Here is an 18562-nt window from a genome sequence, read left to right on the forward strand (position 1 = left end):
TTTGTGTTTAAACTTGAGTCCCATCTTCAAGCTATCTCATTATGTATGCACATATACATACAAGTATTCCAAAATTTTAAAAAAACCAAAGCAGTTCTGGGGCCAAGCATTTTTGATAAAGAATACTCAACCTGTACTAATGAAAAACAATTCACACAAAGAAATAGTTGCAAAATAGTTCAATGATTTTCCCAGAAGTTCAATTGGAAATGGATAGAGAGAAGACATGCTTCAGTTCTATGTGCTCTTGCAATTTATTGTTTGAAAAAGTAGCATTGCCATATGGATTCAAGTGTCTGAAAACTTGGCTCTTACTTGTTATAATCATTCTCCAAATCCATTTTTTCAACAGATTCTTTTAAAAAAAATGACTTACAAACCATCAAGAAGCAGTTTAATGCCAAGAGCCTGCAGAAGAGAAATGAAGAATAAATGATGATGTGATGACTAATGAAGTAGCAGAGTTGAAGAAATAGATTTAAAATAGGATTTGAAGAAGATTGGAATGAAGAGGCTTGACTCACAAACATAAAATGCTGAATGAAGTCAGAGAACTTCCAATGTGCTGCTGCCACTAATAAGGCAAACTGAAAGTAGAAGAGAGAAAAGCAAGAGCATCCTGAGCATATGCAGAACTGAGAGAGCAGAGCTCCTGCCCAAATTCTTAGGTTAGTTATAGATGTCTTCAACTAGCTCTGAAAAGTTGCAAATCAAACCTTTGAATGTGAGTCACAGACACAATGAAAGCCACATTTTGTGCTTAGCAACAAAATGTTTTCGCTTTGAAAAATGCCCATCTTTTTGTGTACTCAGAGCCGGTCCAACAATGAGGCGAATTAAGCGGTCGCTTGGGGAGCAAAACATACGGGGGCGCAGTCGAAACTGCTTTTTCTGTTGATTTCTTGTAAAACATGATGTTTTGGTGCTTAATTTGTAAAATCTTAATGTAATTTGATGTTTAATAGGCTTTTCCTTAATCCCTCCTTATTATCCAACATTTTCACTTATCCAATGCTTTTATTTTTCAGTGATTGGTTTTGGGGGGGGGGTGCCAAAATTCTGTTCGCCTACACTTAAAAAATACCTAGGGCTGGCTCTGTGTGTACTAAACTACTTAAAACTTTCCTTCTATTGTCAAGGGCCAAATGGAACATCCGATTTCTTACACAGGTTGAGCCTACCTATAGATAGATAGATAGATAGATAGATAGATAGATAGATAGATAGATAGATAGATGAGGGAAAGGGGGCTAGTCACAAGTCCAGTGCCCACTGAGATTTTCCAGAAGGAATGCTGTTGGGGAGAAAGAAGGACTCTACTTACGCAAGTCCCTTGTAGAAAGCAGACGTTGCAAACACTTTCCCTGGTATCATCACACTTTCCACTCCTTTAAGCAAAGTAGCTTGGAAAGGAGGAGTAAATCCATCCCTACACTTGGTGAACCTTTTTCATCTTTCTGTGATGGATAAGGCAGGAGTCAATGGGGTTGTTCCATGCTTGTTCTCCCAACCCATTTGCAAGGTACCCTCCCTGATCTGTAGCACCAATATGGGGGCACTGACTGGTGTTCATTACAAGTGCTAGAGACCAAAACAAATGTTGCTGTTGCTGCTGTTTGAGCTTTAATAACTCCTTTGCCATGTTACCCTGTGAGGCTTCTATTTTCTTGATTGCATGTTGCTCATATTGGTAGGAAACATTAGAATACCATGAAATCATCTTAGCTTTTTTCTTACTCTGTTTATGTAGTCAACTATATCTAGATACAAAAGTGTATTCAAGAATGCACAATCTCCATATAAACAGATTAAATGGAATTGAAAAAAACATAGGAGAGAAAAATTAGTATGCTTCTGACACAGAAGCCTAGTAAATGCATTAAGAGGATTAAGTGACAAGTCATTTGGATATCAATTAAATTCTTTATGTATAACATAACAGCATATTTCCAATATTCAAATATTTAATATGAAAATCGAATATTGATAGTTAATCTTAGAATGCTGGTTTCACTCAAGCAACATATGGAAATGGGGAAAGCAAATATTACTTTTCCTTCAGCACTCATCTGACATGTAGAAGTCAAGTTCTACTGAACATTTAGGACAATACTGAGGTTAGGACACATATTCTACATTTCAAGTAGCCCAGCAAATTTGTTACATTTTTAAGGGAGCTATAAAACATATCTTGAAATAAATGAAATGCCAACAGAGCTGTTTAAAGCAACAGAAAGTTGTATACTGAACATATCATACACAACACTGGAAAAGACTCTGAGAAAATAGGTATGGAAATTATGAGGAAGGAACACCAACAATTAAAGAAATGCAGATGACACCATACCACTAGCAGAAATAGTAAAGATTTGGAATGACTACAGAAGAAAATGCAAAGGCGGATTTACAATTGAACAATAAGAAAAATAATGATCACAGATTATTTACATAACTTTAAAGCAAACAATGAAGACATTAAGGTAGCAAAGATTAACCAAAATGGAGACTAGAATCAACAAATCAGAACAGGGCATCTATGAAGGGACTAGCCAAGATATGTAAAGAGATATTATATATACTTGCATAAAAGTTGAAAAATGTATAGCAAAAAATTATTTCCCCCCCCCCCCCAAAAAAAAGCTGACTCCCCATAAAGACTTGAGAGTAAAAGAGATCAAGTGGTGAGTGCTAGCTCCTGCACTGCCAGGCAATATTTGCCTCCTGTGGAAGAAGTGAAGAAACAGTAATTTATTTCCAGTATTTATATTCCGCCCTTCTCACCCCGAAGGGGACTCAGGGCAGATCACATTACACATATAAGGCAAACATTCAATGCCATAACATAGAACAGAGACAGAGACAGACGCAGGCTGTCCTCGAACTCGTGACCTCTTGGTCAGAGTGATTTCTTGCAGCTGGCTGCTACAACCTGCACCACAGCCCGGCCCCCTTAATGGTGATCAAGAAGATATGGCGGGTTCCTCATCCACTTTGGTTGTCCATAGCCAAGGAGGAAAAGGAGACGAGTAGGTTAGCTGTGGTTTGACGATAACGACAAAGAGATCCAACAGCTAATTGATAACAAAAGGAAAACCTTCCAAACATGGCAGAGAGACATCAACTGTCCTGCCAAGAAAAAGATCTATGCCAGTGCAAAAGCTGAGGTCCAAAGAAGGACCAGAAAACTCAAGAACAAGAAGGCTGAAGAAATCCAACACTTTGCAGATACCCATGATGCTCAGGGATTTTTCAAAGCCACAAAGATAATTTACGGACCAAGAAACCATGGCATACAGCCTCTATGCTCATCAGATGGAACCAAATTTCCGAAGGATAAAACATCAATTGCACAACGTTGGAAAGAGCACTACCAGAACCTGCTGAATCGCAGCTCCAATGTGGCCGAAGAGAACCTCTCACAAATCCCACATCAACAAACCAGGGGTGAGCTTGCAGCACTGCCTAGTTTGGAAGAAGTTAGCAATGCCATCAGCCAACGAAAAAACAACAAAGCCAGCGGACCTGATGGGATCCCTGCTGAAATCTTCAAAACGGGTGGACCTGCGCTGATACAACAACTCCACCAGCTCATTGAAAAGGTGTGGGTGACCGAGAAAATCCCAGCAGACTTCAAGGATGCCACCATCATCACCCTCTTCAAGAAAGGGGATAGAACAGACTGCGGGAACTATCACGGTATCTCCCTTCTAACCTCCGCTGGGAAAATTCTCACAAGAATCCTTGCAAACCGTCTTCTCCCTGTCTCAGAAGACACCCGCCCAGAATCCCAGAATGGCTTCCGCCCCTCCAGAGGAACAGTGGACATGATCTTCACTGCACGACAGCTCCAAGAAAAATGTAGGGAACAAAATCAACCTCTGTACATGGCATTCATTGACCTTGCAAAGGCATTCGACACAGTGAATCGCAGTGCTCTCTGGACCATCCTCCAAAAAATCGGGTGCCCTGACAAATTTGTGAACATCCTGCGGCTCCTCCATGATGACATGATGGCAACAGTCTTGGACAGCAATGGCTACCAAAGTGACCCATTTAAGGTGGAATCAGGTGTCAAGCAGGGATGTGTTATTGCCCCTGCCTTATTTTCTATCTTCATCGCTATGATACTTCACCTTGTTGATGGGAAGCTTCCCACCGGAGTGGAAATCATCTATCGGACAGATGGCAAGCTATTTAACCTCAGCAGACTGAAAGCCAAAACCAAGGTCACCACAACATCTGTTATAGAACTCCAATATGCCAATGACAACATAGTCTGTGCGCATTCAGAAGAAGACCTACAAGCCACTCTAAACAACTTCACAGAAGCATATGAGAAGTTCGGCCTCTCACTGAACATCGAGAAAACCAAAGTGCTCTTCTAACAGGCACCAGCTAATCCCTCTGCAATGCCAGGAATACAGCTTAATGGTGTAACATTAGAAAATGTCGACCATTTCCGCTACCTTGGCAGCCACCTTTCCACAAAAGTCAACATCGACACCGAAATACAACACCGCCTGAGCTCTGCGAGTGCAGCATTTTTCAGAATGAAGCAGAGAGTGTTTGATGACCGGGACATCCGTAGAGATACCAAGGTGCTTGTTTACAAAGCCATTGTCCTCCCAACCCTGCTCTACGTCTGCAAAACGTGGACGGTCTACAGACATCACACCAAACTCCTGGAGCGGTTCCATCAGCGTTGCCTCAGAAAAATCCTGCAAATCTCTTGGGAAGACAGGCAGACAAATGTCAGCGTGCTTGAGGAAGCAAAGACCACCAGCATTGAAGCGATGCTCCTACGCCATCAACTCCGCTGGACTGGCGACGTTGTCCGAATGCCCGATCACCGTCTCCCAAAGCAGTTACTCTGCTCTGAAACCGATGTCCTCACTGCAGGAGAACATGCAGATCAAGAATAGGTCTCTTCAGCCATCTACGGATCCATCCCCAAGACCCCACAACTGGAAGACCATCGTCCTCAGCCTACGAGGGATCGCCTAAGTAAGTAAGTTATTTTCACCTCTCTGCAGAATGAATCTGAAGAACCTGATGCTAAGCCCCCAAGTTTTACTCTTGACTTTCCATGGGCCATATAAAATTCCATAATTTTGACCCCAAGCCTAATCTTGAATGTGTTGACCTGAGCAGTGTTACTGATGATAGGGAGACTTAAAGCCCTATTATTCATGGAGTCACCATAAGTCATAGCTGACTTGATAGCAATTAACAACAACAATGAAATATGTAACACACAACATAATGCAATATTTTTCATTAAGAATGAATTATCAAGCTGAAAATATCCACAAGTTTAATCCTCATCACAAGTTTGGGATAACATGCATTGTTCTCCCACCCATCATGTTATCCTCAAAATCACACTAAGGTTAAGACAAGAAAATAGCTGTCTTTGATATTTCATTGAGTTTTATCACTGAAGGAAAATCTGGACTAGAGATGTGTGTGGTATTTGTTTCATCTGTTTCATTTGTTTCTTACCACCCATTTGGATTGCACGGTACAAAAGACGCCATTTTAGGACAAAACAAAAGATGACACGAAAGAGAAAGCTGCACAGTCACCGTGCTTTTGTTTTCATTTTTGGGCCACGTGGCATCCATTCCAGGAGACTTCTTCTGCATGCATCAGAGGAGGAGGTGGGAGGAGGTGAACCTTGGCCAATCGGAGGCCAAGGAAACAGTGACATGGGCTGACAGGGAGGCTATTTAAGGGGCGGACTGTCCCTAAAGTGGCCATGGCAGTTGCGTCATTTGCTGCTGCGAGTGGGCTGGATGGCTTTCTCTCTTGGCTTGGCTTGCCTTGCCTTGCGTTTTGCCTTCAGCCTTGCTGCTTCATTCCTTGCTGGTGAGAGCACTGGGTAGTGGGTACAGATTTAGGTTTTCTTTTTTGCCTGGCTGCTTGGCTTATTTTAATAATTTTTCCTTTGAAGGGAAGGGGCAGGGATTTTTGAAGTGGTAGGGGTGGCTTTGGCTGGGGAGCACATGTGGGGCTTTTCTTCATTCTTCTTCCTCCCTCCTATTGCTTTTTTAAAAAGAAATATATGTCAAAGGTAAGAAATGGTTGGGCTTACCTTTTCTGTTTAGAAATCAAACCTATCTCTCTCTATATAACTGGAAAATCTACTCTTTTATTTATTTTATTTTCACCCCTCTAGTCCTAAAACTGAGCAGGGGAGGGGGCGAGCCTCTGAAATCCTCCCATTGCTGCCAATGGTCCAAACATTTTTGTTTTTTCATACATGAGTTGAAAATTTCATTTGTATAGGCGCCCCGTTTTCGGAAGCAGGGACAAATACGAAAATGAGAAAAAACGAATGAAACAAAACAAAACGAACAGCGATTTCATACAAATGCACATGACTAATCTGAACCTGGTTTCTTAACTATATTTTTTAGATATGAACTCCTGTTCCACTCCCCCACACCCATCTTGCTATTAAGTAAAATAGCTAGCATGTAAAACACAACAAAATGCAATATTTTTCTTGAAAATTTAAATACAATTTTGAATATTCAGAACCGCATTTTGTGTACTGTGCTGAATTATAAGTTTTATCACTGCATCTATTTTCAAAGAAAAGGCAAAATATGTTGTTATGTGATATCTGAGGCAAAGCCTCTGAAAGATTCTACTTTCCAATGTAAAGAAGCTTGTGTGGTACTTTTTGTCCTTCTATACTGTTTTAGGATTTTCTTCCTAATCACTTTATTATTGTATAACTCAGTAGTATTTATTTATTTACCCTATTTAGACCCCACCTTTCTCTACCCCGAAAGGGAACTCAAGGTAAATCAAGCCAGCAGTATATAAGGAAAAACAAAAGAAAAAATCATTTTGCAAAGGGTTTGCAAAAAATTCTACTATAATGATGGGATGGATATTGCAAACTGGGTTGGATTCTGTAGTTCAGTCCATGATTACAAAGATGCTCACTATCCTTTTGCATAAGCCCAGTAAAAAGGCATGATAAGCTCTTCTAAAACATTAAACACCTAACACATTCAAAAAGCTGTTTTAAAACATGATACATTCCAAGATTTCCAACCTGCATGTTCTATACGTCTAGTGTACTGCAGTATTGAAAATATACTTTGCTGAGCAGAATAGTGATGCAGTCACCGGGAGCAGTGCTTCTGCAGTCTGATGGCTTAAGAACATGTTTGAACCAGGCTGGTTTTAGCTACAATGCTTGGTTCTCATTTTGGCACAAACCTACTTCGACCCAAAAAGATCATGTTGGATAGAACAACTAAGGTTTGCCTCTGGATTTGGGACATAAAACCACAGGTTGGGGTATTTCCAGTCAAATATACATAATTTGAAAGAGCAAATAAGTGTGATTTTTAGATCCATTAATGTTAATCTAATGTTGTTGTAAGCCCCCTTGAGTTTTCTTACTGGGAAAATAGTGTAATATAAATGAATAAAAACATTTTAAAATAGATCTTTCCTTTTATATAGATGTTCTTACATTGTTGTTTTAAACTTGAATCATAAATTTACATGTCTTATTTAGTGTACCATCTACAGTATATCACCAGCACATTGTAAGAGGGATGTCAATATGTAAATAGAAGCCTCCCCCCCACCCATGTCTCTCTATAACAAGTGCATAGAACATTATATAACAAGTATGGTACTTCATCCAGAAATGCCTATGTGATACCCTCCCTGTATTCATTCAAATCAGTCACTTCATCAGGGAAGTCTTGGCAAAACTGTCCTCCCTATTCCTAATCCCTAGCATGTAAACTGGAACAAAAACAAACTGCTTTTATATTTATTTCACCTCCACTCCCTTCATCTTCACATTTTCCTTGCAACAGATTTTAGACTAAATGCTCCATGGGGCAATAATTGCATTCTTATATTCTGTAAACTACTATTATTATGAAATTAGTTACCATTTCTAGACACACATATACTTGTAATATACTGCTTTACAAATCTCTGTGATAGTACATTATCATCACTGGGCCTAAACTTTTAAAATAAAATGAAATGTATATCAGATATTCTTTTTTGGAAATAAACTATTCTTTAAATACCCTTTCATTCTCATCAAATATTGGATAAACTGCATTAGCGTGTTTTGTTAAAAAAGAATAATTTTTAGATTAGCTGGAGAAAATCTGCAATATATGTCTAGAGGTCATGCCATGTGTTTTTCCATTAACTTGTAATTAGTATTTTCTAATTACATGTACATGATGTATTTCTAGCTTTCACTCACTGCTTTCAAATAACCCTGAAGTCCACTCCAAATACTAGATTCATAGCTGAAGTGGGTTTCCTCTCATGCAGCAAGACATTTCCTTTCTCACTTAATCTCAACCCAGCCCAAGAGGGTCCACCAACCTTTGGAGCACATTTTCAGTCCACAGAGAAAAATGTGTCCTTTCCCGCAGATGACAAGCCCCACTTCATGTCACCCACAATGTTAAAACAAAGATGGGGACCAGTATAAAATTGAATAAAAATGCTATTCTAATTTAGTTAATAAAAACATTATGGTGGCTTTCTTTAGCTCATATAAATTACCACTGTTAAGCAAATAATGCTAGATATCAATCAGCATACTCTTAATAAGGTTGCTTGACATTAGTGTTTCTTTGACAGCTGTCTTACATTTTCTAAACATACACTCACCATTTTCCCAATATTAAATCTGAGAGGATTTCCCAGATGCTCTATCGTGGCTTTATAAAATCATGTAGTATAACTATAAATCTATAAATACATCTTTTAAAAAACAAAATAACATAAAGGCTTTAACATTTCAACAATTTATAACAATAAATTTACTGACACAGAAAATGTAATATGCAAAATGTCATCCATTCACACACTTTTTTTTAGAAATATTATTTGTTTAGAAGATTTTCATATTTTAAAGAATAAGCAAACTAAGCAAAGAAGCATGTAGTATAATTAAATACTGCAAATTGCTGTTGACTAGACCCATACAGAACAAGCTAAGGAGCACACTGGCCCATTATTTATCATATTGTTCCCTGAATAAGACAGTTCCCTCCAGCTATAAATCAGTATTCATAAATTGACAGTACAGGCATTTTATTTCTCTTTGTAAAATCTTTACTTTCTTTACTAAAGTAATAAAATACTACTCCTAAACCAAAGCACTTTCCATTCTTGTCTTGGATGAAAGAGACATTTAAGAAGTAGTAGTAGTTTATAATACCAATTCATATCTTGGATCCTGAATGGAAGACAGCACTTAGCGGTAAACTCTTGCTGTATAAATATCAGAGTCAGTTGTTCTTTCCACAAGGTAGAAAATGTATTATGCACACAGGGCTGCAGCAGATTAACATCTGCTGAACTGTATTATTTTACATGCAGATACTTCACTGGCATCATTATACGGCAAATCAAAATTTCTATTATATCCTCAAAATGCAGGCATTTTGGCTGTGGAATGCCAGATCAGATCACCAAAGCAAAGGAAGAAATTACATGTCAATTTATGATCAAAACAAAAAATTGTATTCTGAACATTACAAAACTAGTATCTTTAAGGGCTTCACTGGGCTACAACTATTCCTCACACTTATGAAGTTGGCCCCACTGAACACAAGAGGATTTACTTTAGAGTAAATATGCATATAATTGCATGGTGATTAAAATATTTATTCTAAATAATGGTTAAACACTGTTAACAGTGTTTATCAAAGTTAACTAGAATTACTATTTCATATATCATCATTTTCAATAGGCTTTCTTCCTTTTTTACTGAGAAGATTCTAAGTATCCACTCATATTATTATTGAGCTATCTTTTATGAAATGGCTTGTAAGTAAAGAAATAAGCTAAAACAATTTATGCAAATACTACAAAAGGGCACAAGCACAACCTTAAGCAAACCTAAGAAGGGCAATTTTATCTAAATGAAAAATTAGTGATTTCCTGGCTTAAATTATTAGGCACTGTTGTTCTCTCAACTGTTTCCTGAAAATGCTAATCACTGCCTCTGTTGGAAATAAATCACAAGCTTACCTCATTTCCTTCTCAAGAAATTTCAAAGAACTCCCCAAGCATGTCAATTCCCCTTTCAAAAAAAGGGCATGCTTCTGTTAAGGTTTTGCATTGACTATGTTCGAATACACGAGCACCGGAGGTGCACAGCTAAACTGATGAATTAATTCCATAGATAGTGCCGTTATCTTGAATTAAGGCAGAATTAAGACACAGTGTTCCTCCGTGAACAGGCACTGCAGGATTACTTAAGTCAAGGAAAGTGAGATCTGGATAGTAAACAAGCTTGGCTCAGACCAATGGCTTTCCACACCCTTCTGTTTATAGTAAGATGACTTGCATTCAGAGGTCACCCTCATCAACAGCTTCTGTCTTTCACTTACTATCTTATGTGGTGCATTTATCCCAGGGCCCTGTTAATGAATCCAGCTCTTTCTCCAGCCCCTACTTGCCTGCTGTCACTGTGGCACATCTGCTTCTCATTATATGAAGTTCTTTCAAATGCACACAACCACTTATATGTACACAAAACACACTGATATAATGTTTCATTATAGCCAAAATGTAAATGTAGTAGCACTAAAGTATTTTTAAATTACAAGATGTTTTCTATTTAGAAATAGGAATAGTTTCTCCTCTCCCAGAACAAGAATGCATTAAACAGTGCACCATCTACATAACATAACATCAATATGAAATAAAACGACATATGTTACTGTATTAGAACCAAAACACAGGCCCTTCAGCTCTTCTATCAAAACAACCAAATGAAGTAGGACATTACTCCAATGATAATAACATATCAGCTTAAACATAAATAACAAGAGGGGGGAAAAAACAACTTGACAGAAAACAAAAATTCCATAAATGTGATTTCCATAGTTTAATTACTACTATTCTTACTATGTTCCATTTTCCCTTGCAAAAAACAAATATGTGATTTCAACTGTCCTTAATGTGTTTGGGGACATGATAAATATCACCATCATCATTACCATCTAATCACTAAAGCTATTAAGCACTTTACAATTGCTAAATAGCAGTAGTCGTGATACAGTTAACTGGCCAACGTTGTTTACATTTTAACTCTTTCCCAACTGACCCTGAGGTCTAGAACAAGCACACATAAAGTTGCGTACAATGCATAAGCAAAATGCAGAAGTTCAATGGTGTACAATGGATACTTAAAACGGGAGATGGCACTCTCTCCCAACATGAGCTTGTTGCTCAGAAATAGTGTTTGAGTGAAAGTTACACCTGCAGAACATTGTCGGCACATTGTCCCAGAGCAACATTGAAATGACAGCAGCCTGACTCCGTTAAAGCTAATAAAACATGATTAATGGCTCGGATTAAAAAGCCATCTCAGTAGATTAGGATATTTGTGCCATCATTTGACAGCTACAACACTGTATTATTAGAAAGGATTGCCAGGACTGTAAGGATCATTCTTAATGCTTACATTTAGGCCCACCTTCCACTTTACTCTTTTAAAGACACAGCTATGTTTTCAGGAGTGAAGTCCACACTCTTATAATATAGTTCTAATTCAAAAATCAAACACATAATGGAAAAGAAGAAATAAATTAAAATGTGTAGTTTTTAAATACTGCTTCACATATATTTTCTCAGCAATCCTGAAAACAGCCCTTCATAAACAGGCCAGGCATACAATTCTTAAAACACACTGGCAACATCTCAACATTAAATTCTTTGAAATGCTCTTTAGATATTTAGTTACTGCAAACAGGTACCTCTCCCTCTACCATAATTACCTGAAATATTAAAATCCCAAGTTATCCCAATTATATCACATTATCTAGAGTAAAACAGTTAGCTTCTATGACAATAAAAATCTGATGTAAACAGAGACCTCACAATCAAATGTATTGCTCTTTATTGCTGTATCAAAAAAAGAAAACACTGCAATGCAAGAAATATGTGCAAGACAACCCAGAAAAGGAGATAGATATACACACAGAGAGAGTGAGACAGTAGAGTCTCACTTATCCAAGATAAACGGACCAGCAGAACATTGGATAAGCGAAAATAAGCGAAAATAAGCGAAAATCTTGGATAATAAGGAGGGATTAAGAAAAAAGCCTATTAAATATAAAATTACATTATGATTTTACAAATTAAGCACTAAAACATCATGTTTTACAACAAATTGACAGAAAAAACAGTTCAATACACAGTAATGTTATGTAGTAATTACTGTATTTATGAATTTAGCACCAAAACATTGCAACATTTACTACAAAAACATTGACTACCAAAAGGCAGATTGCATTGGATTATACAGAACACTAGATAAGTGAAGTTTGGATAAGTGAGACTCTACTGTGTGTGTGTGTGTGTGTGTGTGTATATATGCATGCAATTTTTAAAATAACTTATATTTGTATACTACTCATGAAATATATAAATTATGACTAAAGAAATAAAGTTATAATAAATACAACTTATATCTCATAATTATATATATATTTATTATTATTTTGGAAATAGGAATATGCAAAAAAATGCAACAAAGAAAGGGGCCTAAATAACCTAATGTCAGCAGTTCCTGTCTTCCTTGTAAGTTAAATAGAGTCAGATTTGGCTAGTATTGGCTGGGCGACAGCCAAGGAATACCAGGTGTTTTCGACTATATTTTTGAAATGAAAATGGCAAAACCCCATCTGAGTATTCTTCACCTAAGAAACTCCTCTGAAATTCATGAGGTTGCTATAAATCAACAGGTAATTTGAACATAGACACACAATGACATATTTCTAAAAATCTGTATAAAACCACAATAAAATAAAGAACAACACTCAGAAAACAGAGAAATTCCAGAAAGGAAACAATCAGGGCCAGTTAACACCTCCTAACAAAGGATTCTCCCAGGCAGGAAGCAGCCAGGCTTTGAAGCTGCAAGGCTATTCAATGCTCATCAAGGTGGCCAATTCCAACATTCACACACTTGCTTCAAACAGATAAGTGTTATTTCTCCGAATTTGGGCATTCCAAAGATATATAAACCCCACTTGCCTGGTTTCCAACAGACATCAGAACCTCTAAGGATGCCTGCCATAAATGTGGGCAAAATGTCAGGAGAGAATGTTTCTGGAACATGGCTTTACAGTCCGGAAAACTCACAGCAACCAATAAAATATCTGTTTACAATAGAAAGGGACTATTAAGTGCCCTTCAAAATAAAAATGTCTTCAGAAGCTGAGTAATGCCCTAGGAACGTTATTAAACTGGTTTAATTGTCATTCTATCTTTTCGGGGAATCATGGAAACTGAAATTATGCAATGCAACACAACATCTCTTTAAAGTAAAAGATGTTTTCCATTACTCTAACTGCATTTTCCAGGATCTTTGTAGGAAACAAAACAAGATGACAGAAGTAATTTAAAACTGTTCGTGAATCTAACGTTTTAATATGACAAGAGTATTCCTCCTATAAAAGTAGACCCATCTACTCAATTTATCAAAAACCTTGCAAAATGTGCTATCTAAAATTGTGACCTTGATCTAGAAGGAAGAAATATCAGCTCTATATACAAACTTTTAAAATGATGTAAAAACTGTGTGAAAAGACTGCATTGTAACCTCTATGGATGTATACATTCCAGTTTTCTATACTCTTAGATTCAGATCCTCTAGCTTACATATCAGTATCCATATCAGTTAAACGGTTTGAACAAAAATCTGTACATGATTTCATGAATATTACTCCTAATATACATATTTTATCTTATATATCTCCCCACAATACATGTATTTTGGATATTATTTCTACTAAACATTTTTCTTTATTTTCACTATAATTTAAAGAAATTTAATTTCAAAGCAAACTGTGTTTTAGTTTGCAAAATGTAAAGTATGACATTGAAAAAATGTCCTCCATCCTTAGAGGATCTAGCGTAAAAATGAGTAATTTATGCACCTTACTTTAAAAGCATTGGATAAGAACTGAAGCCAATGAAGAACCCACACAACACTGACAGAAGCTTGCTAATATATAATACTACATATAGTATGCTACAACATATATGATAAACATCACGTTTGAAGAGAACCTTGCCCAATGGCATCTACCACATTAGTAAAACAAAAGGGACAAATCCAATTACAGTTGCTCCTCCACATTTGTTGTTTTGATTATTTGCAAGCTTGTAGCTACTTTTCTTACAAGATGTGTAATTTTTGTTGCTTCAAGTGTTCTCAAAATAATTCAATTTCTAAGTACAGTAAAGTCTCACTTATCCAAGATAAACGGGCCGGCAGAACACTGGATAAGCGAAAATCTTAGATAATAAGGAGGGATTAAGAAAAAAGCCTATTAAACATAAAATTACATTATGATTTTACAAATTAAGCACCAAAACATCATGTTTTACAACAAATTGACAGAAAAAGCAGTTCAATACACAGTAATGTTATGTAATAATTACTGTATTTACGAATTTAGCACCAAAACATTGCAACATTTACTACAAAAATAGTGACTACTAAAAGGCAGACTGACTTGGATAATACAGATAAGTGAAGCTTGGATAAGTGAGACTCTACTGATAATAATAGTGTATTAATGCTATGTATCTAATCTCTTTAATATTGCCACAAGCTTTACAATGAACACTAAGCTCACCAGTTCTGAAGGTGTACAGTTACCATCACAATTTCCAGGATAGTTTTAGAAGCCTGATTTTTTTTAATTCAGCTTCAAAATGAATTGAATTGGCATTCATTAACTGATGATGTCTGCATTTTGAAGTACAATTTCGTTTTATTTACAGTGCAAAGTTGTATTGGTGACTAACAGGAATCAAAGCATAATGCATTAAGACTTTGGGGGGGGGGGGGAATCTCCCTACCCCACACATACACACAATTTTATTCTTGGTGTCTTGGTTTTAAGACCTGTTCTGGGGTCATTTGGGGCACTGCGTCAGAAAATTGCATTGGATTGATGGCATCAGCTCTAGTTTCTTAGACATGGATATCAAGGTTTTCTATGGGTGAGAAGATGAAGACTGGTATATGTCATATGTTCTGTATCTCAAAAACCAGAGCTGATAGGGAGAAACTGGAGAGATTTTTGGAATCAGCAGGTCAAATATAAACAGAAAAAAGTCTAACATTTGAGGCACCAAAATGTGTGTTGGCCAGTGTTATATAAGGATCTGTGGCACTGTGGCGCAGGCTGGATAGCAGCCAGCTGCAACAAATCACTCTGACCAAGAGGTCATGAGTTTGAGGCCAGCCCGTGCCTGCGTCTGTCTCTGTTCTATGTTATGGCATTGAATGTTTGCCTTATATGTGTGCAATGTGATCCGCCCTGAGTCCCCTTCGGGGTGAGAAGGGCAGAATATAATACTGTAAATTAAAAAATAAAATAAATATTTTTCTGTGAAAGGTAAAGGTAAAGGTTTTCCCCTGACTTTAAGTCTAATTGTATCTGACTCTGTAGGTTGGTGCTCATCTCCGTTTCTAAGCCAAAGAGCCAGAGTTGTCCATAGAGACACCTCCAAGATCATGTGGCCGGCATGACTGCATGGCACACCATTGCTAAAATATACGTTCATGACCATTCAAATGGAATTCAGCCCCTGTTCTGAAAAGATTCCTCAACCGCAGACTAAATGAAAACACTGAACTATCATAGTTGAGCCAGCACTAGAATACATTGCTCTTTTGGATTACAGTTACAGATATCTCCAGGCCAAACAATCAACAGACATGCTAGCCAGGTAAGTCTGAAAGCAGTAATTCAAAAATAACATACGGTATCTTTGAGAAACTGCAAATCGCTTTTGGTGAAAGACAATTTGCCATCTGCAAGGACGTTGTCCAGGGGATGCCCGGATGTTTGATATTCAAGGCAACTCTCATGTCCCCGCATGGGAAGCTAAAGCTGACAGAGGGAGCTCACCTGCTCTCCCCGGATTCGAACCACCGACCTGTCGGTCAACAGTTCTGCCAGCACACAAGTTTAACCCATTGCACCACTGGGGGCTCCAGCATGTAAATGAAGTTAGCATTAATTGCAGGTATAGTCTGTATTTGTTAGGAAGTGGGGGAAGAGAGATGTGTAGCAACCTCATAAGCTATAAGTGAGTATGTACTAAATCTTTTGTATAGTGACTTTGGATAAAAAAGGTAAAATTTTCCCCTGACGTTAAGTCCAGTCATGTCTGACTCTGGGGGTTGGTGCTCATCTCCATTTCTAAGCCGAAGAGCCGCCGTTCTCCATAGACACCTCCAAGGTCATGTGGCCGGCATGACTGCATGGAGCGCCATTACTTTCCCGCCAGAGTGGTACCTATTGATCTACTCACATTGGCATGTTTTCGAACTACTAAGTTGGCAGAAGCTGGAGCAACAGCAGGCGCTCACTCCGCTCCCAGGATTTGAACCTGGGACCTTTCGGTCTGCAAGTTCAGCAGTTCAGTGCTTTAACACACTTCGCCACTGGGGTTCCTTTGAATAATACACATAGTTAAAAAGAAATCTTAAAACTTTCACACAATCCAACAGAACCTACATTTTCCCAGGATGCAACTGAGATCTTAGGACTTTCAGGATGACATCAATTAGCAGAACCCAACCAGGTATAAAACAACATACAGGCAGTCTTCAAGTTACGAACAAGATAGATTCTGTAGGTTTGTTGTATGTTTTCTGGGCTGTACTGCCATGTTCCAGAAGTATTCTCTCCTGACGTTTTGCCCACATCTATGGCAGGCATCCTCAGAGGTTGGGCAAAACACCAGGAGAGAATACTTCTGGAACGTGGCCATACAGCCCAGAAAACATACAACAACCCTGTGATCCCAACCATGAAAGCCTTCGACAACACATTCTGTTGGTTTGTTCTTTAGTTGAATTTGTTCTGGAACAGGCACATTCTTAGTATAACTCCAGCTATACATACATAAGCTTTGGATCACACAGGGAAAAATTAACACCACTATGATTTTTGTTTTGCTGTCTGTGCCCCTGTTCAGAAGATTTTACCTCACTTTCTGTCCCTGTGATAACTGGATTTTGAAAATTTTGGCTTGTTGTGGAAACAAGGACTGGTGATAAAGCTCCAGTGAAGACACCTTTTCCCCATGGTAACTCTTTCAGGAGTAAATTTCCCTTCTGAGGCACAGATTTCTCTCACTTCCTGTTGTCTCACCCGTGTTCTTAACTATGAGTCATTTGTAAGTCAGATGTTTGTAACTTGGGGACTGCCTGTATTCAGAATAAAGAAAATGTACTTATCTTTGTCAGATGTGCTCTCCCAGCTATTAAACACATACTATCAAAACAATTTTTAAAATTCAAATGGCACTCATACTGACTGCAATTCTAATTTCAAAGGTGTTTATTTCTGATTAGACATGTATTGGATTGCACTGAAATACTCTTAAGACAGGATGAGTCATATGTGACTTATTTTGTTGTGGTTTACTATAATTTAGGATGTGTGTGTGTGTGTGTGTGTGAACAAGTCAGTTCACTTATTTAAAATAAGAAAAGAAGGTAATCTGTATTCGACTGTATTACAGCTTTATGTGAAGACCCAAAAAACTCTGATTATTCCAAAGTCTAGAAATAAGAACCAGGCTGGACTTTTGAACCTGGGAGGGAAAAAACTATAAAAGGGCGATTCCAAAACACAGTGTAAAAACAGCAGAGTTCATATCCGCCTACAAATGATGAGGAATGTGGGTTTTCTCGAAGTTCAGCAGCAGTCAGTCTAATGGTCTGGGAATTGTCTTGACTTTCTGCCAGTACAATTAGGGATCCACACAATGTTACAGCTTGTCAGAGAACATACATTTCAGAAGTGTGTTTGCGTAGCCAGACTTGCTCAATCGGCCTATGTTTAATTTGGCAAAATACAAAAGAGTTGGCACTGGACTATTTCACATTTGTAAAAAGAATTGAAGACTCTACTGGACGGCAGACTAGCTGCTGGAGCTCCTGAACCTATCAGTTAAAGAAACAAATGGAAAAGCTTGAAAAACAATACATCATTCACATTACTGATCCAAAAGAGAAACTGAAATTAACAAATTATCTATTTTTTTAAAAAAAAAAATCTTGTTTTTTTAAGGTGACAATACCATGTGATTTCTAAAAAAAAATGGGGGGAGGGTTAAGTCAGATAGAGAAGGAAAACATTTTTGCTTGTTTGATGGCTAAAGAATATATATTTTGTATAACCTCCAAATAACTAAATGCCTTAAACCAAGGATGGGCAGAGTGCACAGGCTCCAAAGTCGGTTTTTGTGTCCCTGAAACCCTCCATACTTCCTGTACTGTCCATTCCATTCCAGTGAACTGTCCTCCTGGAAGCCTCCAGAAGCAGCAATTTACTTTTAAAAAGTAGGTTTTATCACCAGATTTAGCTCCCCAACTTTCTACTTTTTCTCTTGCTTCTTAGGTTTTCCTTGCTTTTTTGGTAATCTATACAGCCCTCTCCCCCAGACAGTCCCAACGGCAGAAATCTGGCACTGAAGCCTGCTGCAGTTACCCATTTCTGCCTCTGAT

The 18562-nt window shown here is 37.8% G+C and overlaps 1 protein-coding gene across 12 annotated transcripts in view; it reads right to left on the reverse strand.

Moving 5' to 3' along the window:
* The window catches only part of eya4 (EYA transcriptional coactivator and phosphatase 4), a 138009-nt gene that overhangs the window by 79359 nt on the left and 40088 nt on the right, over positions 1–18562 (reverse strand). The window contains exon 1 of one of the 12 annotated variants that reach the window (XM_062978472.1): positions 10042–11839. The exons of the other annotated variants lie outside the window; for them this stretch is intronic. The gene's annotated coding sequence lies outside the window, so the exon portion shown is untranslated. Of the gene's footprint in view, positions 1–10041; positions 11840–18562 lie in introns of those variants that run through there. 12 annotated transcript variants of the gene reach the window in all.

Source organism: Anolis carolinensis, chromosome 1 (assembly GCF_035594765.1).
Source record: "Anolis carolinensis isolate JA03-04 chromosome 1, rAnoCar3.1.pri, whole genome shotgun sequence".
Taxonomy (NCBI): Eukaryota; Metazoa; Chordata; class Lepidosauria; order Squamata; family Dactyloidae; genus Anolis; species Anolis carolinensis.